This window comes from Somniosus microcephalus, unplaced genomic scaffold (genome assembly GCF_052327205.1).
Source record: "Somniosus microcephalus isolate GS21.2 unplaced genomic scaffold, FLI_Smic_1.0 unresolved_chr2, whole genome shotgun sequence".
NCBI classification, from domain to species: Eukaryota; Metazoa; Chordata; class Chondrichthyes; order Squaliformes; family Somniosidae; genus Somniosus; species Somniosus microcephalus.
In genome coordinates, this window is record NW_028225180.1 from 57,902,184 (window position 1) to 57,922,553 (window position 20,370).

At 46.6% G+C, this 20,370-nt stretch overlaps 1 protein-coding gene and 1 pseudogene across 1 annotated transcript in view; one reads left to right on the forward strand and one right to left on the reverse strand.

Annotated features, from left to right (window-relative positions):
- The window catches only part of LOC147092694 (NACHT, LRR and PYD domains-containing protein 3-like), a 61,861-nt pseudogene extending 42,184 nt beyond the window's left edge, over nt 1–19,677 (forward strand).
- LOC147092692 (NACHT, LRR and PYD domains-containing protein 3-like) overlaps nt 1–20,370 on the reverse strand; it is a 452,481-nt gene that overhangs the window by 319,016 nt on the left and 113,095 nt on the right.

The window sequence follows — 20,370 nt, forward strand, 5'->3', positions numbered from 1 at the left end:
TTGAAGATGTTCAACAGAAACACAAGGAAACACTCCGGGTACAAACTGAAACACTGAGAGTGAAAACTATCCTAATGAAGGAGAAGGTTAAGGTTTTCAAGCCGATTGATCGATACGCTGAGCTAACGGTCATTTCTACTGTTCGAGATCGGCCACTTGTAGAACATGAACTGCTGGCAAGAGGCCGAGACCATGAAAAGTGGAGAGAGAAACACCTCCGGAGAGAGCTGGAAAAAATCCGAACTGATCAATTGTTCCAGAGCAGTTTTTCCCGGAGAGAATCCAAATCTGGGAGTTCAGGAGCAGTGAGCGGAGTCCCGGGGATTGGAAAAACAACAATGGTACAAAAGATTGTTCATGACTGGGCCACTGGGAAAATATACCCACACTTTCAATTTGTTTTCAGTTTTAAATTCCGGGATTTGAACGCTATTAACTGTAGAATAAACCTGAGGAATCTGATACTGGATCTGTATCCTTACTTTGGGAATATTCTTAGGGAGCTCTGGAAGAACCCAGAGGGATTACTGTTTATATTCGATGGTTTGGATGAATTCAAGGACGGGATCGATTTTGCTGACAATCGGAGAAATACAGAACCTCAGCACATGTGCACAGATCCCGAATGCTGTTGTGAAGTGTCTGACATTGTGTACAGTTTAATACAGCACAAGCTGCTCCCAGGATGTTCAGTGCCAGTGACCAGCCGCCCCACTGCATTACATTTATTGGAAATGGCTGAGATCGGTGTCTGGGCTGAAATCCTGGGATTTGCTGGTGAAGAACGGAAGGAATATTTCAACAAGTTTTTTGAAGATCAGACAGTGGCAGCAGCTGTTTTCAAACACGTGGAGGAGAACGAGATCCTATCCACCATGTGCTACAACCCTTCCTACTGCTGGATGCTCGGGCTCTCACTGGGCCCCTTCTTTACACAAAGAGACAGGAATAAGCAACGAGTTCCCAAGACCATCACACAACTATATTCCTACTATATTTACAACATTCTGAAAAACCATGGCCGAGAGATTGAAAGCCCCCGTGATGTGTTACTGAAGCTTGGTGAGATGGCCTTCACAGGAGTCTCCGAGAAGAAGATTGTGTTTAGAAATGGAGATTTGATCAAGTACAATCTGCAACCTTCCCAGTTCCTGTCTGGGTTCATGATGGAACTTTTGGAGAGAACTGATTCTGCCCAGAGCGTGGTGCACACATTCCCGCACCTCACCATCCAAGAGTTTGTAGCCACACTCGCACAATTCCTGACTCCAAATCCCGGGGACATCCTGAAACTCCTCAGAGAAGCCCACAGCAAGGAAGATGGACGATTTGAGATATTTCTCCGTTTTGCTGCTGGTCTCTCCTCCCCACAGGCAGCTAGGCCCCTGGAGGAGTTTCTGGGTCAATTTCTTCATCAAACCACCTGTCGAGTGATTGACTGGGTGAAGGAGAAGGTTGAAGGACAGATTGGAAAAACAGGGAGTAAAACTGGTAAAAGGAACCTCCTGAACACATTCCACTACCTGTTTGAGTCTCAGAATAAAGCACTGGCTCGGGCCACAGTGGGATCTGTGGAAAAACTTACATTCAGTGGATTGACATTGACCCCGATTGTGCGGTCCTGTCCCATTTCATTGGACTCTGTGATACAATAAAAGAACTCGGTCTAGTGAGCTGCTCCATTCAGTGTGAAGGACTCCAGCGGCTGGGACCCCTACTGCACAAATGCCAGGTGTTGAGGTAACTGTTAATTTGTCTCGCGAATTGTTTGGCGAATTTTAGGACAGTGACGGATTGTGTTGTTGCTCTGTAATGAAGGGAAACAAACAGTTCAGTTAAACCAAAGAAAAGCAGATTCAGCACACGTATGACCAATAATGAGAGGATCATTTAATAATTCTCTAAGGACTGGAGAATCTAGAACGGATCCTTGTGAACAAGTAGGGAATTTACATTCTTTGTCGGATCAGCAAATACAGGTCACTGAGAGTCTGATAATTAATTACAATAAATCATACTTAATAGGGCTGGATAGCGGAATGTAAACATAAAATATAATCCGGCAATGAAGATAAAATTAACTTAAAATATATTCCACAGCCACTATTTCAACAAGAAACAGGAGAGAAACCCGAGTTTAAATCACTAACAGTTCGATATTTACTCCAATACTGTGCAGGGTGTATCTTAGAGTCATAGAGTAATACAGCACAGATAGAGGCCCTTCGGCCCATCGTGTCCGCGCCGGCCATCAAGCCCTGTCTAATCTAATCCCATATTCCAGCATTTGGCCCGTAGCCTTGTATGCTATGGCATTTCAAGTGCACATCCAAATGCTTCTTAAATGTGGTGAGGGTTTCTGCCTCCACAACCCTTTCAGGCAGTGAGTTCCAGACTCCAACCACCCTCTGGGTGAAAAAGTTCTTTCTCAAATCCCCTCTAAACCTCCCGCCCTTTACCTTGAATCTATGTCCCCTAGTTAGTGACCCCTCTACAAAGGGAAAAAGCTCCTCAGCATCCATCCTATCTATGCCCCTCATAATTTTGTACACCTCAATCATGTCCCCCCTCAGCCTCCTCTGCTCCAAGGAAAACAAACCCAATCTGCCCAGTCTCTCTTCATAGCTGAAGCGCTCCAGCCCTGGTAACATCCTGGCGAACCTCCTCTGCACCCTCTCTAACGCGATCACATCCTTCCTGTAGTGTGGTGACCAGAACTGCACACAGTATTCCAGCTGTGGCCTAACCAGTGCTTTATACAGCTCCATCATAACCTCCGTGCTCTTATATTCAATGCCTCGGCTAATGAAGGCAAGTATCCCATATGCCTTTTTTACCACCTTATCCACCTGTTCCGCCGCCTTCAGGGATCTGTGTACTTGCACACCCAGATCCCTCTGACCCTCCGTCTTGCCTAGGGTCTTACCATTCATTGTGTATTCCCTTGCCTTGTTAGTCCCCCCAAAGTGCATCACCTCGCACTTTTCCGGGTTAAATTCCATTTGCCACTGTTCCGCCCATCTGACCAACCCATCTATATCGTCCTGCAGACTGAGGCTACCCTCCTCGCTATTTACCACCCTACCAATTTTTGTATCATCCGCGAACTTACTGATCATACCCTTTACATTCATATCCAAGTCATTAATGTAGACCACAAACAGCAAGGGACCCAGCACCGATCCCTGCGGTACCCCACTGGCCACAGGCCTCCAGTCACAAAAACAACCTTCGACCATCACCCTCTGCCTTCTGCCACTAAGCCAGTTTTGTATCCAATGTGCCAAGGCACCCTGGATTCCATGGGCTCTTACCTTCCTGACCAGTCTCCTGTGCGGGACTTTATCGAAGGCCTTACTGAAATCCATGTATACCACATCCACTGCGTTACCCTCATCCACACACCTAGTCACCCCCTCAAAAAATTCAATCAAATTAGTCAGACATGATCTTCCCTTGACAAAGCCATGTTGACTATCCCTGATTAATCCTTGCCTCTCCAAGTGGAGACAAATTTTGTCCCTCAGGATTTTTTCCAATAATTTTCCAACCACTGATGTTAGGCTCACTGGCCTGTAGTTCCCCGGTTTTTCCCTACTACCCTTCTTGAATAATGGTACTACATTAGCGGTTCTCCAGTCCTCTGGCACATCCCCTGTGGCCAGAGAGGTCCTGAATATATGTGTTAGAGCCCCCGCAATCTCCTCCTTCGCCTCACACAGCAGCCTGGGATACATTTCATCCGGGCCTGGGGATTTATTCATTTTTAGGCCAGCTAAAACCACCAATACCTCCTCCCTCTCGATGTTAATATGTTCGAGCATATCACAGTCCCCCCGCCCTATTTCTATGTCTACATCGTCCTTCTCCATAGTGAAAACAGATGCAAAAAATTCATTTAGAACCCCTCCTACATCTTCCGGCTCCACACACAGAGTGCCAGGGTCAAGGATGTCACTGAGCGGCTGCAGGGCATTCTGGAGGGGGAGGGTGAACAGCCAGTGGTCGTGGTCCACATTGGTACCAACGACATAGGTAAAAAGAGAGATGAGGTCCTGCATCAAGAATTTAGGGAGCTAGGTAACAGATTAAAGAGCAGGACCTCAAAGGTTGTAATCTCTGGATTACTCCCAGTGCCACGTGCTAGTAAGTATAGGAATGGGAGGATAGAGCAGATGAATGCGTGGCTAAAGAGTTGGTGTAGGGGGGAGGGTTTTACTTTCCTGGATCACTGGGCCTGCTTCTGGGAAAGGTGGGACTTGTACAAGTCGGACGGGTTGCACCTGAACCAGAGCGGGACAAATATCTTTGCGGGGAGGTTTGCTTGCACTGTTGGGGGGGGTTTAAACTAACTTGGCAGGGGGATGGGATACAGGGTCGAGGGGGACGTTTCCTGGATTGGGAATATTGGGGAATCGTGAATTCGGTCAGCTGTAAATGTTTACAAATATACACAGTCCTGAACATTGAGTAAAGATTGATATTCAGGATCTTAAATCTGCTAGTAATAAGTTTCTAATCTAACGGGGCAGTAATTCCTCCCCAAACGCTTGAGTACGGAAGGGGTGCTCGCGCGACTGGCCAGAGGAAATGCCAGTTTTCAGCATGCACAGCGCATGCACTGAAAAGTGGCATTTCCTCTCCTCTAACCCAAGAGGTGAAGAGGTTAGAGTGTGCGCTGTAGGGGGCAGCGCATGCATCTTGGATTTCCTCGTTTTTGGGGGATTTGCGCATGTGTAAAGGCCTCCGGTCTTTACGCTTGTAAAAAGCACACGTAAGTATTTATTTTTACAGGTAAGTGGTGTTTTAGTGCAATTTAGAAAAAAAATTTCCACAGGTTTATTATTTTAAAGAATCTACAATAAGGTAAGTTTAGTTATTAAAAATTTATTCTTTTCAAAAAAAAAATTATTGTTTAAATTATTTTTTTAAACTTATTTTTACTTAATTTAATGATTGGGATGTTTTTTAACTTTTTATTTAAAGTTTAAATAGTGTTTTGGGCCACCGTAGTTTTCATGAGTTTGACAGCTATTACTCTCAAACTCATGAATGAACCTTCCCTTCCCCTGATTGGTTGTACAGTGCTCACCTGATCCCAGCCGGCACATCGCACTAACTACGCCGCTGGATCAGGTAAGCACTGCGCGCTGACATCTGAACCGGGTCAGGGACAGGAAATGCAAGCAGGCCCAGATTCAGATGTCAGCGCGCCGGGTGAGTGCAGATCGGGGGCTTGCACGCGCGGGAAGTGAACCCGGGAATTCCCCATAATCCACCCCCTGTGTGTGAGGCCCCGCTCGGGGAGGGAACTTCCGAAAATTCTTCAAAAACGGTCGGGCCTGTTACACCTGAAATAAATGTAGTGCCAGTGTAATGGGGAACATAGGAAAATATTCCCTTCCCATATAAATTAGGAGCACAAGTACATTAAAACTTGTAACGGGACAGAATAAACTCTCCTGCTGCTATTGACAAACATTCACTATAAGCCCTCTGCCTCCCACAGCTGCCTGGAATACACTTCCTCCCACCTCGCGTAAGGACGCTGGTCCATTGTCCCAGTTTTTCTGCCTGTGCCGCATCTGCTCTGACGATGCCACCTTCCATACGAGTGCTTCCAACATGTCTTCCTTTTTCCTCAACCTAGGATTCCCCTCTACCGTGGTTGACACGGCCCTTGACTGTGTCCATTCTATTTCTCACACTTCTGCTCTCACCACTTCCCCTTTCTCCCGGAACCACGGTAGCGTTCCCCTTGTCCTCACCTTTCACCCCACCAGCCTCTGCATTCAATAGATCATCCTCTGCCATTTCCGCCACGTCCAGCGTGATCCCACCACCACATACATCTTCCTGTCACCTCCCCTTTCAGAATTCCGATGGGACCGCTCCCTCCACGACACGCTGGTCCACTCCTCAATCACCCCCAACACCCCTTCCCCTTCCCACGGCACCTTCCCATGCAAGCGCAGGAGATGCAACACCTGCCCGTTTACCCTCTTCCCTTCCCACTGTCCAGAGCCCCAAACACTCCTTCCAGGTGAAACAGCGATTTACTTGTACTTCTTGCAATGTAGTATACTGTAGTCCCTGCTCACGATGCGGTTTCCTCTACATTGGGGAGAGCAAATGCAGATTGGGTGACCGCTTTGCAGAACACCTCCGCTCATCCCGTAAGTGTGACCCCGAGCTTCTGGTCGCCTATCGCTTTAATTCTCTGCTCCACTCCAACTCTGATCTGGCCATTCTCGGCCTCTTACACTCTTCTAACAAAGTAGAACATAAGATCGAGGAACAGCACCTCATCTTTCAATTAGGCACTTTACAGCCTTCTGGACTCAACATCGAGTTCAACAATTTCAGACTATAAACTCGGCCCCTATTTTATTTTTTCCATTATTGTTTTTCCTTTTCCCTTTTTTTCCTCTCACATGACGGCTGTTGATGATTCTGCCTCTTCTTGATTCATCTTATGTTACTTAACCTATTCCCTTACCATCTCCCTTTTGATTGCACCATCATCCCTTTTGTCTTTTAATCTCTCCTGTCTTCCACCCTATCACAGACCTTCCCTTTTGTTCTTTCCTCCGCTCCCCCCCCAACTTTTCCCTGCCCCTACACTTGCTTAAAACTCTGTTACATCTGTAACTTTTTGCAGTTCTGACGAAGGGGCCTCGACCTGAAACATTAACTCTGTTTCTCTCACGGTTGCCTGACCTGCTGGGTATTTCCAGCATTTTCTGTTTTTATTTCAGCATAAATTCACCTTGTTATATAAAATCCTGGGGGACAGATTTTACAGCAGCAGTTAGCGTGTCACAATATAGCTCATCCCGAGATATTGTACAGATTAATATAATGCACAGAGTATAAAGTACAGGGAATCGCTGCTTTATCATTTAATAGTAGGAAAATCGCCCCACTCCCATAAAATCCGGGACATAAGGAGCAGCAGAAATGAGACAAGTTTCTCCAAACATGAAGATCACTGAGATCTAGGAGGGTAATTCTGATCATCAGAGAATTAGACCGGACTGAGGGACATTCAAAGGCGTCACACAGACAGCACTATATTTAATAAATACATTTATGGACAGTCCCTGAATATATGGGGTGTTGGACAGAGGGATATTCATTCCCAGTGACAGGAATAGGGGGAATTTCACGGGGGTTCAGCGGGCGCGATCGGTGGGAAACTGAATTTTTCCCCAGCGGGTCAGGACCCTGCTGTCTACACTCCGCCGGGGGCCTTTCCCAAATGTCGGGTCTGTCATCGCTGAGCAGACCCGACACTCAGTGGCGGGGGGCAATTCAGGTCATTATGACCTTGTTAACGAAGGATTAGCTACTATTTTAGCTCAACTTCAGAGTTTGAGGTCGCCCAAGTGGTCCACGCTGCTCGGGATCACGTCAGGTAAGCAGGAAGGGAGTTGAATGGCCATGGAATCATCTCATTACTTGACGGCTGGAAATGTGCTACAAAAGCTCCCATCTCACAGCTGTTCACTTTCCAAGCTTAGAAGCTGTTGCTTACTGCATTTGCATGACAGTTTGAGCTTTATGGAGGTTGCAAGTGTTTGGAGCAAACGCTGTATCCAGTGTCCCCTCAATGGAACCACCTCTCTCACCATTGACCGATCACTTCTGTCATCTCAAGTTCACCTGCCATCTATTACATCAGCATGGGTGCGGTTTATACTGTCTCACCTTTGGCCTCAGAGTCTCACCACGATCTGTCCCAACACCTGCAGCACCAACAACAACACAAACCTGTTCCGCAACTCCTGATGCTGCACAGCACAGAGGGCATCAGCACCTGTCCACATTGCTGACTGGGACGCCAGAGATGGCCTCACCATGGTCAGATTTACTTCACTTGACGCTGCATGCCCTGGATGCCACATGATGCGCCAGGTTGACACCAGCCCACACCAACAGCATAAAGCATCCCAACAATGTACAAACCATTCCTGTCACATCAGCATTGCGCGGGGTACCGATATGGCTCAGCATTCACTGCAACTCATTAAGCCACATCCAAAGGTGCACACAACTCTGTCCAAGAACGGAAAGTGTTGAAAATAAAGATTTCAATGTTTGACACCACATTAACAGTAAATTCACATGAATATTGGCTAAATAAACAATTGCCTAACCTTGTGTATTGTTAGTTGGTATGATTGGACTAGGATGAGGGTGTGTGTGAGGGGTGGCTAATGAGATGGTGATGTGATAATATAGATAGAGAGGGATGGGTGGATGTGCAAGGTATGTTGGTGTGAGTAAGAATGTGCAGGAGTAGGGTAGGGAAGACAGACTGATGGGGATGTGATGAGTGGCACAGCAGGATGAGGTTGAGTATGGCTTTGCAGTAACGTTTCATGATCTACTGAGATCATTAAAAGGTTTGTGCCACTGCAGCATGGTCCTCCTGACAACATCCCTGCTTGAACCCCACTGTGCAATGTGCAACCAGGCTGTGTTGGTCTCTTCCGCCCATTGGAAGTGGAGAGAAGCTCCCTGCGTGCTGTGGATCCCTCCATAACCATATGGAGGGAATTATGGGAGAGCCTGGGTGCAGCCGTGCACCTCTGCAGAGGTTGTCAGGTTGTCAGCACTTCAATACTGTAGAACACTGACATCACAATGGTCAAACTCAATGCACGCATCATCAGATGAAATCATCATACCCGCTTCCTCTAATTCTCCAGAGTGAGGCCACGACCCGCCACCGACCCCGGCTGCACCCGACCCGCCACCGACCCCGGCCGCTCCCGACCCGCCGCCGACCCCGGCCGCTCCCGACCCGCCGCCGACCCCGGCCGCACCTGACCTGCCACCGACCCTGGCCGCTCCCGACCCGCCACCGACCCCAGCCGCATCCGACCCGCCACCGACCCCGGCCGCACCCGACCTGCCGCCGACCCGCCACCGACCCTGGCCGCTCCCGACCTGCAACCAACCCCGGCCACTCCCGACCTGCAACTGACCCCGGCCGCACCCGACTGGCAACCGACTCCAGCCGCACCCTACCGGCAGCCGCACCCGACCGTCAACTGACCCCATCCGCTCCCGACGCGCCACGGACCCCGGCCGCACCCGACCCACCACGGACCCCGGCCGCACACGACCAACCACGGACCCCAGCCACACCCAACCAGCAACCGACCCCGGCCGCACCCGACCCGCCACAGACCCCGGCCGCACCCGACCCGCCACAGACCCCGGCCGCACCCGACCCGCCGCGGACCCCAGCCACACCCGACCAGCAACCGACCCCGGCCGCACCCGACCCGCCACCGAATCCGGCTGCACCCGACCCGCCACGGACCCTGGCCGCACCCGACCCACCACCGATCCCAGACACACCCAACCGGCAACCGACCCCGGCCGCTCCCGATCCGCCACCGACTCCGGCCGCACCTGACCCGCCATCGAGCCCAGCCGCACCTGACACGCCACCGACCCGACTTTCAGTGATTGTTGTAATATTCGAGAGAGAAAAAAATATTAGATCCGGAGTTTGATTGAATTAGTTTCTCTCTCTCTGTTTGTGTTTAGACTGGAGAACAATAAACTGGGTGATGCTGGAGTGAAACTACTGTCTGCGGCTCTGAGGAGCCCGGAGTGTATAATACAGGAACTGGAGTAAGTACCAGACTGTGTGAGACTGTGTTTATAATAACTGGATATCTGACACTGTACATTATTATTAGTGTATCAGTAATAGTGTTATTAATAAACTCTGAGGATTTACTCTGATTCCTACTGTTTCTCTGTCTGATCCACAGGCTGGGCGATGTCGGTCTCACAGATTCTTATGCCGGGGATTTCGCCTCCGCTCTCAGTACAAACCGGTCACTGATGGTCCTGGACCTGAGTGATAATAAACTGGGAGATTCAGGAGTGAAACTACTGTCTGCGGCTCTGAGGAGCCCGGACTGTAAAATACAGGAACTGCGGTAAGTACCAGACTGCGTAAGTGATGTATTCGAAAAGTGGACCTGGTAATATGCCAAGTCGACACTTAAACCTTTCCCCCTCAGAGCGACCTAAGTTATATACAAAGTCGCCGCTCAGCTATGTACGGATGACAGACTTTGATTGGAGGTTCAAAAGAGTCTTTATTCACAGGCCTGGGGAGAACCTTCTGAGACCCTTCTCAGATCCGACTCCACCAATTTCCAAGCAACGTTCACAATTATACAAAAATCAAACCCCTGCCCTCGGGGCGGGTGCAAAGCTTATCAGCATAAACAGATTTATTGCTAAATGGCAATTATAAACTGTGACATTTAATCCTTCCTGCCACCTACAAATTCACAGGCATGTTATCAGTCGGTCCCATGGCCTTCTGTGACTGTGGCCTCATTTTAATCTATTGCTTTACAACCGTCCGTTTGTCTCTGGCCAGGTGGTTTGCTCGTTACATGTTTTCTTAAGATAACAGTCCTTGTTCAATCTCTGCAAAGCACAGATTCTGACCTTGTCTCATGTTACTTCTGCAAAGCAAGTATATTATTATTAGTCCCACCAGACTTTGATGTAATGGAACCCTGTTGTGGGTTTACAAACAAACAAATTCTTATGTATGTTATATATGTGCTGCCTCGCCTGGCCGAACATACATCCTCCCCAATCTTCCCACGAGTTGCTCTGCAGTTTAATTTCTCAGCATTTGAAGTCACTTAATCATGTTTTTAAAGCTTAGCTGGGTAAATGCAATATATAGACCTATATATCGTTTAACTCAGGGTAGGAATTAACTCATTACCTCCACCTTGTACATTGGTGCTACATTATACATATTCTAACATACAAAACTAAAGTATAATAGTAACTTGGTTACTTCAGCCCCCCCTTATGGCCCATTGGTCACTTTGACCCAATATGGCCAATGTGCTATAGTTTAAGATTGTTTGCTATGAGTACCGTCGCCCTAGTGGTACCAAGCCAGTGTGTCTAGTGCTCATACTTCCACAATCCTATACACAGTTTTCATAATAATTCTTCTCGTGCCCTACCCCTTGTTTGTTGGTGGTTAACAGCAGTGTTTCTTTCTCTCCTTCCTTCTTTATTTGTTTGGTTACGGCTTGTGCTAGGTTTTGGTTCTTTTGCCACCGGCAATAGCCACAAAGTAAGAACAAAAGGATCATTAATACTGCGCCTTGCACAACTACCAACACATGTGACATGATCCATATCCAGGGGTGTATATCAGCATTTAGCCCCCAGTTCCAGATCTTATTGTACCAAGGAGTTTCCGCTAATGTTGTACTAATGTCCCTTTGTTGTTTCTTTGGGGGAGAAATTGGGTATGTAGCGCCACCTGTTAGCACCTAAAGAGTGCAGTCAGTGGCTGTAGCGCCACTGGCCGCGCCTCCCGCGATATTTAGTGGGGGCGCTAATGGTGGCGTTAGCCTGTTGCGCTGTGCCACCACAGATGATGTCATTGGCGTGCGCAGCGCCCCATTAGCGCCCGATCGCGATATTTGGTAGCGAACGCCGCTGTAGCGCCGTTCGCTACCTGCGCCCGGTTCACGGGGCCTTGCTGTGCTGGCAGTGGTGCAAGATAAGGTTGAGGTGCGGGGCGGCCACCTTTTTCGGCGGCCGCCTGCCAGCACCTCCGTCCCCAGCCTCCTCCCCCCGCGCCATTGCCGGCTGTTTTCCGAGAGGGTGGCACTTCTCCTCGGTGCCGGGCTCTTTTGCCGGCACTCGCGATCGGGGATCGTGCTGTTGCAGGCCCCTCCCCCTTAACAATGGGAGGAAGGCCTGCAGTATCGCAGCATGCCGTGCCGCAGCGTGTGGCGCTGCGGCACATTGCACTGTGATATTCAGTTTCAGCGCCCTAAGAGGGACGCGGAGCGCCTCGAGCCTCGCCCCGTCTCCCTCTAGGGGCGCAGAAACTGAATTTCTGACGTTCGTTAATGCTCCGAACGCTGCGCAAAATCAGCGCCCAGGCGAACTTGGCGCCACTTTGGCGCCTCAACCCAATTTCTAGGCCTTTAAGTCTTCCTCTATTTTTTGATAATATTTTAAAATTTCCTTCATTTCCTGCCGTAATTTCTTCCAAGCTTCCTCTTCCTCTAACTTAGGAATTGCCTTGGGCTGTGGTATGACATAAGTTTCAACCTCTTTATTAAGTCCCATATTATCAAGTGACCAGGTTTTCTTTTCCTGTGGCCTTGGTGGGTGTATATATTAGTGTCCTATCTGTGTAGGTATCTTTAGATCAAAACAAAAGTTTGGTTGCGGAATGGGACAAGTCAGATCTTGATATTCATATTTCTGTTTGGTTGTGGTGACACAAAAGGTCCCATTGTTCCTCGGTGCTGCCCTTGTCCGGTGTATCCCCCTTGGGTGTATCTCAAGGGTGCAATTTGTGGTTTTTGTAAATCCGCACTCTGATGCGTCTCCCTCGGTGGGGGGGTGTGTGCAGGTCCATATCCTTCCCTTGTGGCGGCACCCATCCATTACCACCCCCCCTTATGGTTCCATTCTTCTGGTTATTGTCTTCATCCCTTTCCAAAAGTGCCTTGGTGGGGACATCATGATATTCAACCCAACTTTCCCTTTGTATCTCTCCAATATTAATCACGTCGTATAGGGGCTGTCCCTCTTCTGGAAGTTGTGGGATGGCCAGTACAAAGCCAATCACCTTAGTCCATGGGGTCAGACAATTTCCTGCCCGGTATACTTGTCACATTTTACGCCCCTTACATAGGCTTTTATTTGTGTCAATCCAAGGTTCCAGATCCTCATTAGTAATCCAGTCAGGGATCTGTCCATTATTTATTTGCCTCATGTTATGCTGAGCATTTGACAATAGCCATGAGCCATATATGGCACATACTAATTCCTTATGGGTTTGGCGAGAAGCATTGTTAAGTCGATCAATAACTGCATTGATTGTTTCTGCATGGGGGGCTACTATCTCTTCCACCCCCAACAATTGCATTATTGGTTGTTTTCCTGCCAGTGCCAATTGCTGGCTATTTCCAGTGGCTTGTTTTCGTAACTTCTCTATTTTTGCTTGTAGTTCTTCTACTCCTTCTATGTCCAGGCTATTAACTGTTGCTAACCTGGTCGCATACCCTGCTCCGGCCATTTCCAATACTCCCCCTTGCTTACGTCTTTGTAAGATAGATATTCCCTGAGGACCCTCTAATTGTTTTACCCACAGGGAGTTCCATATTTGTTTTGTATGATTGTCACACATCGCGGGCATCTCAAAAGTACTCATATTAATGGCAAGCTTAATAACTCTATGTGCCACTCTAAAATACACCTCATCCCGTGTTTTCCTTATTACTAATCCTCCTTGACAACGGCAATACTTATGTTCATCCCTAGGATCAAGGCGAGGAAGTTCCACCTCATTCCGGACGTCCAATGTTCCTGTAATTACAAAAAGGGGGCTGGTCGTCACCAGCCAGTTAGAATTATTCCACTCTTATCCGTTCTATCAGTTCAAAATGCTGTACATCTGGTTCATTTCTTGTTCTGTAGCTCTGTCTCCAGACATATCTGAAGATGCAAACTATGGCATATAACATTATCATCATACACAGCCCTATCATTAATATATGTAGAAACTCCCCTTCCCATTCTTTATACCTTCTAGCATACTCCTCACTCTCCTCAAAAGGCACCATCTCTGGTTTACTCATTGTCTTTGTTATATATTTTTAACTGAGTCCAGTGCTTCCACCTTCCTTTACCCATTCCGAACTCATCTATGCAAGTGCATGTCACTGTTCATTAATACTTCGTAAGGTCCTGACCATCTGGGTGCTAGCCCTGGTTTGGCTGGTATTATTTTTGCCATCACCTTGCTACCTATAGCTGGGACCTCCTTCTGGTCGTCCCGTGTATTCTGTTCCAGATCCCGTGTAATCTGTTGGCCTTTGGCCTCATATCTGAGAGCATGTAATTGCATACACAATTGTTTAATAAATCTCCTAATTCTATCCTTCAGGGGCTCTACATCCTCATGCTGCATGGGTTTGCCCCCCCGAGGTGATGTACCCCCTTCTACTCCAGGCTGCCATATAATCATGTACTATGCCAAAAGCATAGCGGCTATCGGTATAAATGTTTACCCATTTTCCTTCTGCCAATTTTAATGCCTCTGTCAATGCTGTTAGCTCGGCAACTTGTGCTGAATTATCCCCATGTAATCTTCCTTCCCTCTGGACGGTGCTGTCTCCCTTTACCACGGCCCAAACCTGTTTGTGGTGTTCCGTTAACATATTTACGGGACCTGTCCACATATAGCTCTAGGTCTGCCTCTGGTAAAGGTAATTCCCTGATCCTGTCTACATACTCTAATTCCTCTTCACTGGTACAACAGTGTTCCTCTCCTTCCATTCCCATCATAGATGCGATGTTCTGGCTCATATCTCTCACTATCTGTATAGATTTATCTTTGGGTAACAGGACAGCCTCCCAAGCAGCCTTCCAGCCGTTTGAGACGGTGCTGCAATTAGTTTACAAGATAACTTCCATTTATCAAATCATAATTTTCCTTCTTTCACTGTGGGGAAATATTAACTTTACATTAAGAAACTTAAATTTAATAGTGTCCAATGTCTTGAAATTTTATTCAGTAATACTGAAGTTGTTGCTTGGTGAACTTAAACAGCTGTCAGTGGAAAGGGTTACCTCCTTTGCAAGCTTTTGAAGGTGGAGCAAAACATTGCGTCACTTCACGTAACTTAAGAAAACATTCCCGATCGAAAAAGCCAGTTGTGTTTTCACACTTTAACTAAACACGAACACTTGGGCTTCATTGGTCAGATTCCCTTTCTCAGCTGCTCACTTAGCTGCCTCGTCTACCCATGCATTGCCCTGTTGGTGTCGATCAGTAATCCTCTTGTGTGCTTTAATTTATTATTGCGCACTTTTGGGGTAGGAGAGAGGCTCCTACTAATTCCTTGATTATATTCTCGTGGCTTATGGGTCCTCCTCCTGATGTCATATATCCTCGCCCACTCCAGGCTACCATGTAATCAGGCACCACCCCAACGGCATACCGACTATCTGTATATGTTTACACTTTTTCCTTTGGCTAAACTCAGGGCTTCGGTAAGAGCCACCAAGTCTGCTACCTGAGCCGATAGGTTTCCTTCTAGCCGACTTTCACTTTTAACCTGTCCGATGCCATTGTAATGATCCTTATTGTGGTAGTTATAGATGTGGAATGGCCTATTCTGGTCTGGTAATCCCAGGGCAGGAGCACTTACGAGGGCTTGTTTCACTTTACAAAAGCTATTTCATGGTCGAGGCCCCAGTCCACCAGCTCCTGGGATGGTTTCCCCCCCTTGATCAAATCCTGAATAGGCTGGGCCATTTCTGCATATTCTGGGATATAGTTCCGGCAATAATTAAATAGCCCTAATACCTGCTTGACCCCCTCCCCTCTCTGGCGCGGTCCCTTGCTGCTGCCACCTCTAGCTGCTTGTAAGTACGGGACTGTGAGAAATCAAAGCACGCAGCCAGTTATTGCATGCCGTCCTCTTGGTCCTAGGGCCCCTCCCATCTGTCTTCGGGCATTTGTCTCTTCCCTTGTGTTATTATGTATCCTAGGTAGATTACTTCATCCTTCCCTACCTGTACTTTCTAGGGTTTAACTTTAGTCCCGCATTCTGTAGGGCTCCCAGTACCGTAGTCAATTAAATCTGTAGAGGGACCTGCCACTATCGGATGTTCTTGCGGAGCGAAGTTATCTTATTCAATTCGGACTACACCAATTTACACCAACCTGAATTTCACTGTGGCCACAATGAAAGTCTGGTTTTAATAGGTTAATTTACCTCATAACTCCAAGGCTAAATCTTAGAGTGAAACTTAATCTTTCTTTAAATAAACTTTTTGTTGCTCTTCTCAGTTTTTACACACCAGCTTAACTTAAATTGTAGTATTTCTTTCATTCTGGGGGCACAATCTTATTCGCACATTCTTAAAACTTCCAAAATCCAAGACAAGACAAAAGGGTTATATGCTTTTTTTTAACACAGACAAGTGGGTGGAGCTAAAACACATAAAAGACATTTTTCTTTTTTTTTAAGGACAGACTATCAGACAAAGGAATATTGTAACTTCTTAAACATTCATAGTCAGGAAAACATTCACTCTTTAACAAACAATTTCATACAACCTGAAATTCCAGCACATTTTGTAAGGTTCCTTTCACTCAGCAAATCTTGTGTTTTATTTGTCTCGACACAGATGTTAATAACTTCCATGTTGGTAAAGCTTTAAGTTTATCTTTATTTTTCCTTTTTAAATCGGTGACTCAGCAGCTTTCCCTGGCTTTCCAAATCTCTGTTTTTTTTTCCCTGTGCTGAGTTTTCAAATTGGTTAGCCTGCAAATTAGATATTTTTCCTTCTTTATCTCTCCCTTCTGTTTCGATTCCTTACATTGTTTCTGGTAACAAGCTAAGATTACAGTTCCCCCTTTTCCCTCCTTATCTTTGGTTTGTCCCCTCCACCAAGCCCTTTGGCTCTCTGCACTGTCTTCAGGATCCCATCCTTTCCTTTTCATTGATTCAATTATTTTTTTATTTTTATCTAGCAGGAATTGGGTTATAGAATCCAGGTCCCCCCACAGTGGGGAATCCTCCTTTCCATCTCCTTTTTTTTTCATGATTCTAAGTTCACTCTTCTCACTTTATATGTCTCTTCTCAGATTTCCTTCTTTACTTCCTGTCAATTACTCCGTTTCGTTAAATACACACACACCAACCCTTTAGTCACGAGATTCTGATACTGTGGGGTCTGTATCTCCCTACGTCCTACTTGATCCTGGTCGTCATGTGGGACTATTGTCCTCTTAATTCCGGCTCAGGCTAGGCGTTTGGGACAGACCTCACCCTTGTCCGTTTTAACCTCTTTGTGACTATTGAGTTATTTCATTTACTCACGATTGTACAATTATTCATTCCTTTACTGAGGTTCTGCTGCCTCCTGGCTTAAGATAATTTTCCCGCCCTCCAGGTTAGGGGATTTTGCCGCCCCCGCCGACTTAGAGGATTTGCCGCCTCCCCGGCTTATTTAGAGGATTTTGCCGCCTCCCCAGCTTATTTAGAGGATTTTGCCGTCTCCCCGGCTTAGAGGATTTGCCGCCTTCCCGGCTTATCAGACCGCACTCCTTTCTCGAGTCTGTCTCCCTAAGTCCTTTTAATCGCAGACCTACCGATTCTCACAGTACGTTCTGAGCTTTCTAATTTATGGGTGGTAATTTAAAACGTACTCACCCTTCTTAGCTCAACGCTCCCGTGGACCGGTCAGAGTCTGCGATCCTGCCGACTACGCCAATTGATGTATCCGAAAAGTGGACCTGGTGATATGCTAATTCGACACTTAACCCTTTCCCCCTCAGAGCAGACTAAGTGATATACAAAGTCGACGCTCAGCTATGTACGGATGACAGACTTCGATTGGAGGTTCAAAACGGTCTTTATTCACAGGCCTGGGGAGAACCTTCGGAGACCCTTCTCAGATCCGACTCCACGGATTTCCTAGCAACGTTCACAATTATACAAAAATCAAACCCCTGCCCTAGGGGCGGGTGCAAAGCTTATCAGCATATACAGATTTATTGCTAAATGGCAATTATAAACCATGACATTTAATCCTTCCTGCCACCTACAAATTCACAGGCCTGTTATCAGTTGGTCCTGTGGCCTTCTGTGACTGTGGCCTCATTTTAATCTATTGCTTTACAACCGTCCGTTTGTCTCTGGCCAGGTGGTTTGCTCGTTACATGTTATCTTAAGGTAACAGTCCTTGTTCAATCTCTGCAAAGCACAGATTCTGACCTTGTCTCATGTTACTTCTGCAAAGCAAGCATATTATAATTAGTCCCACCAGACTTTAATGTAATGGAACCCTGTTGTGGGTTTACAAACAAACGAATTCTTATGTGTGTTATCTTGCATATGTGCTGCCTCGCCTGGCCGAACAGACATCCTCCCCAATCTTCCCACGAGTTGCTCTGCAGTTTAATTTCTCAGCAGTTGAATTCACTTAATCATGTTTTTAAAGCTTAGCTGGGTAAATGCAATATACAGTCCTATATATCATTTAACTCAGGGTATGAATTAACTCATTACCTCCACCTTGTACATTGGTGCTACATTATACATATTCTAACTTAAAAATTAAAGTATAATAGTAATTTGGTTACTTCAGTGAGATTGTGTTTATAATAACTGGATATAAAACACTGTACATTAGTAAGTGTATCAGTAATAATATTATTAATAAACACTCAGGATTTACTCTGATTCCTGTTATTTCTCTCTCTGTGATCCCAGTCTATTGGGCGTCAGTCTCACAGATTCTTGTGCTGAGGATTTCGCCTCCACTCTCAGCACAAACCGGTCACTGGCGGTTCTGAATCTGGATTATAATGAACTGGGAGATTCAGGAGTGAAACTACTGTCTGCGGCTCTGAGGAACCCGGACTGTAAAATACAGGAACTGGAGTAAGTACCAGACTGTGTGAGATTGTGTTCATAATAACTGGATGTAAAACACTGTACATTATTATTAGTATCAGTAGTAGTGTTATTAATAAACAGTGGGGATTTACTTTGATTCCTGTTATTTCTCTCTCTGATCCTCAGGCTATGGGCTGTCGGTCTCACAGATTCTTGTGTGGAGGATCTCGTCTCCACTCTCAGTACAAACCAGTCCCTGATGGTTCTGGACCTGAACAGGAATAAATTGGGAAATTCAGGAGTGAAACTACTGTCTGCGGCTCTGAGGAACCCCGACTGTAAAATGCAGAAACTGCAGTAAGTACCAGACTGTGTGAGATTGTGTTTATAATAACTGGATATCTGACACTGTACATTATTATCAATTATCAGTAATAGTGTTATTAATAAACACTGGGATTTACTCTGATTTCTGTTATTTCTCTCTCTGATCCCCAGGCTGGGTGATGTCGGTCTTACAGATTCTTGTGCCGAGGATCTCATCTCCGCTCTCAGTACAAACCAGTCACTGACGGATCTGAACCTGAGTAATACTAAACTGGGAGATTCAGGAGTGAAACTACTGTCTGCGGCTCTGAGGAACCCTGACTGTAAAATAGAGAAACTGTGGTAATTTCAGACTGTGTGAAATTGTGCTTATAACAACTGGATGTCTGACACTGTAAATTATTATTAGCATCAGTTATAGTGTTATTACTAAACACTGGTGATTTACTCTGATTCCTGTTATTTCTCTCTCTGATCCCAGGCTGGGTGATGTCGGTCTCACAGATTCTTGTGCTGAGGATCTCGCCTCCACTCTCAGTAAAAACCGGTCACTGACGGTTTTGAATCTAAGATCAAACTTCTTCACAGACCGATCTGTCACCGATCTCTGCCACCTCATACTGGACTGTGGGAGTCTGGAGCGGATCATGTGAGTGTGTTAATGTTTAATGTGATTTAAAAAAAATGGGATTCAGTCACTTTTATGGGTAATATTTGCCCCTAATTATTATTGAAATATTAACCCCATTCTCCCTGTTATTTACACTGTTATTCAATCTGTTTATTTCCTGTTTAATCTTTAATCTGTTTCAGGCTCGGTGGGAATCAGTTCAGTTCAAATGGAAAGAATCAGCTGGAGTCTCTGCGGGGAAGAAGACGCGGACTGAGCATGGAAGTGTGAACATTTCAATTGATAACATCACTGCTCTCATTTTATGACCATTTTTGGCTGATGATTTGATTTTAATTTAATGGTTTCCAGCTCGAGCTGAGCCCACGTCATCTCCCATTGTGAGGTCAGAGGCACAGCCACAGGGTCACGAGACTCAGCCACCCGGCCCCACAGCGCTGCTTCTGCAGGATATCATGGGCTGAATGTTCCCCAATGGGGCACTGGGGAAATGCACAGACAGGAAGGGCCCAGGGTGGGGCTCAGTCTGGGCTGCAGTGGGACACTGACAATTGCAATCTGTATTCCTGGGTGTCTCTCCCAGTGAGGAGTCCGACTCTGTAACAAGTGTCCTTGTTTACAGTGTGTGCCTCTCCCAGTGAGGAGTCGGACTCTGTAGCAAGTGTCCCTGTGTACAGTGCGTGTCTCTCCCAGTGAGGAGTCGGACTCTGTAACAAGTGTCCCTGTGTACAGTGCGTGTCTCTCCCAGTGAGGAGTCGGACTCTGTAACAAGTGTCCCTGTGTACAGTGTGTGTCTCTCCCAGTGAGGAGTCAGGCTCTGTAACAAGTGTCCCTGTGTACAGTGTGTGTCTCTCCCAGTGAGGAGTCAGACTCTGTAACAAGTGTCCCTGTGTACAGTGTGTGTCTCTCCCAGTGAGGAGTCAGGCTCTGTAACAAGTGTCCCTGTGTACAGTGTGTGTCTCT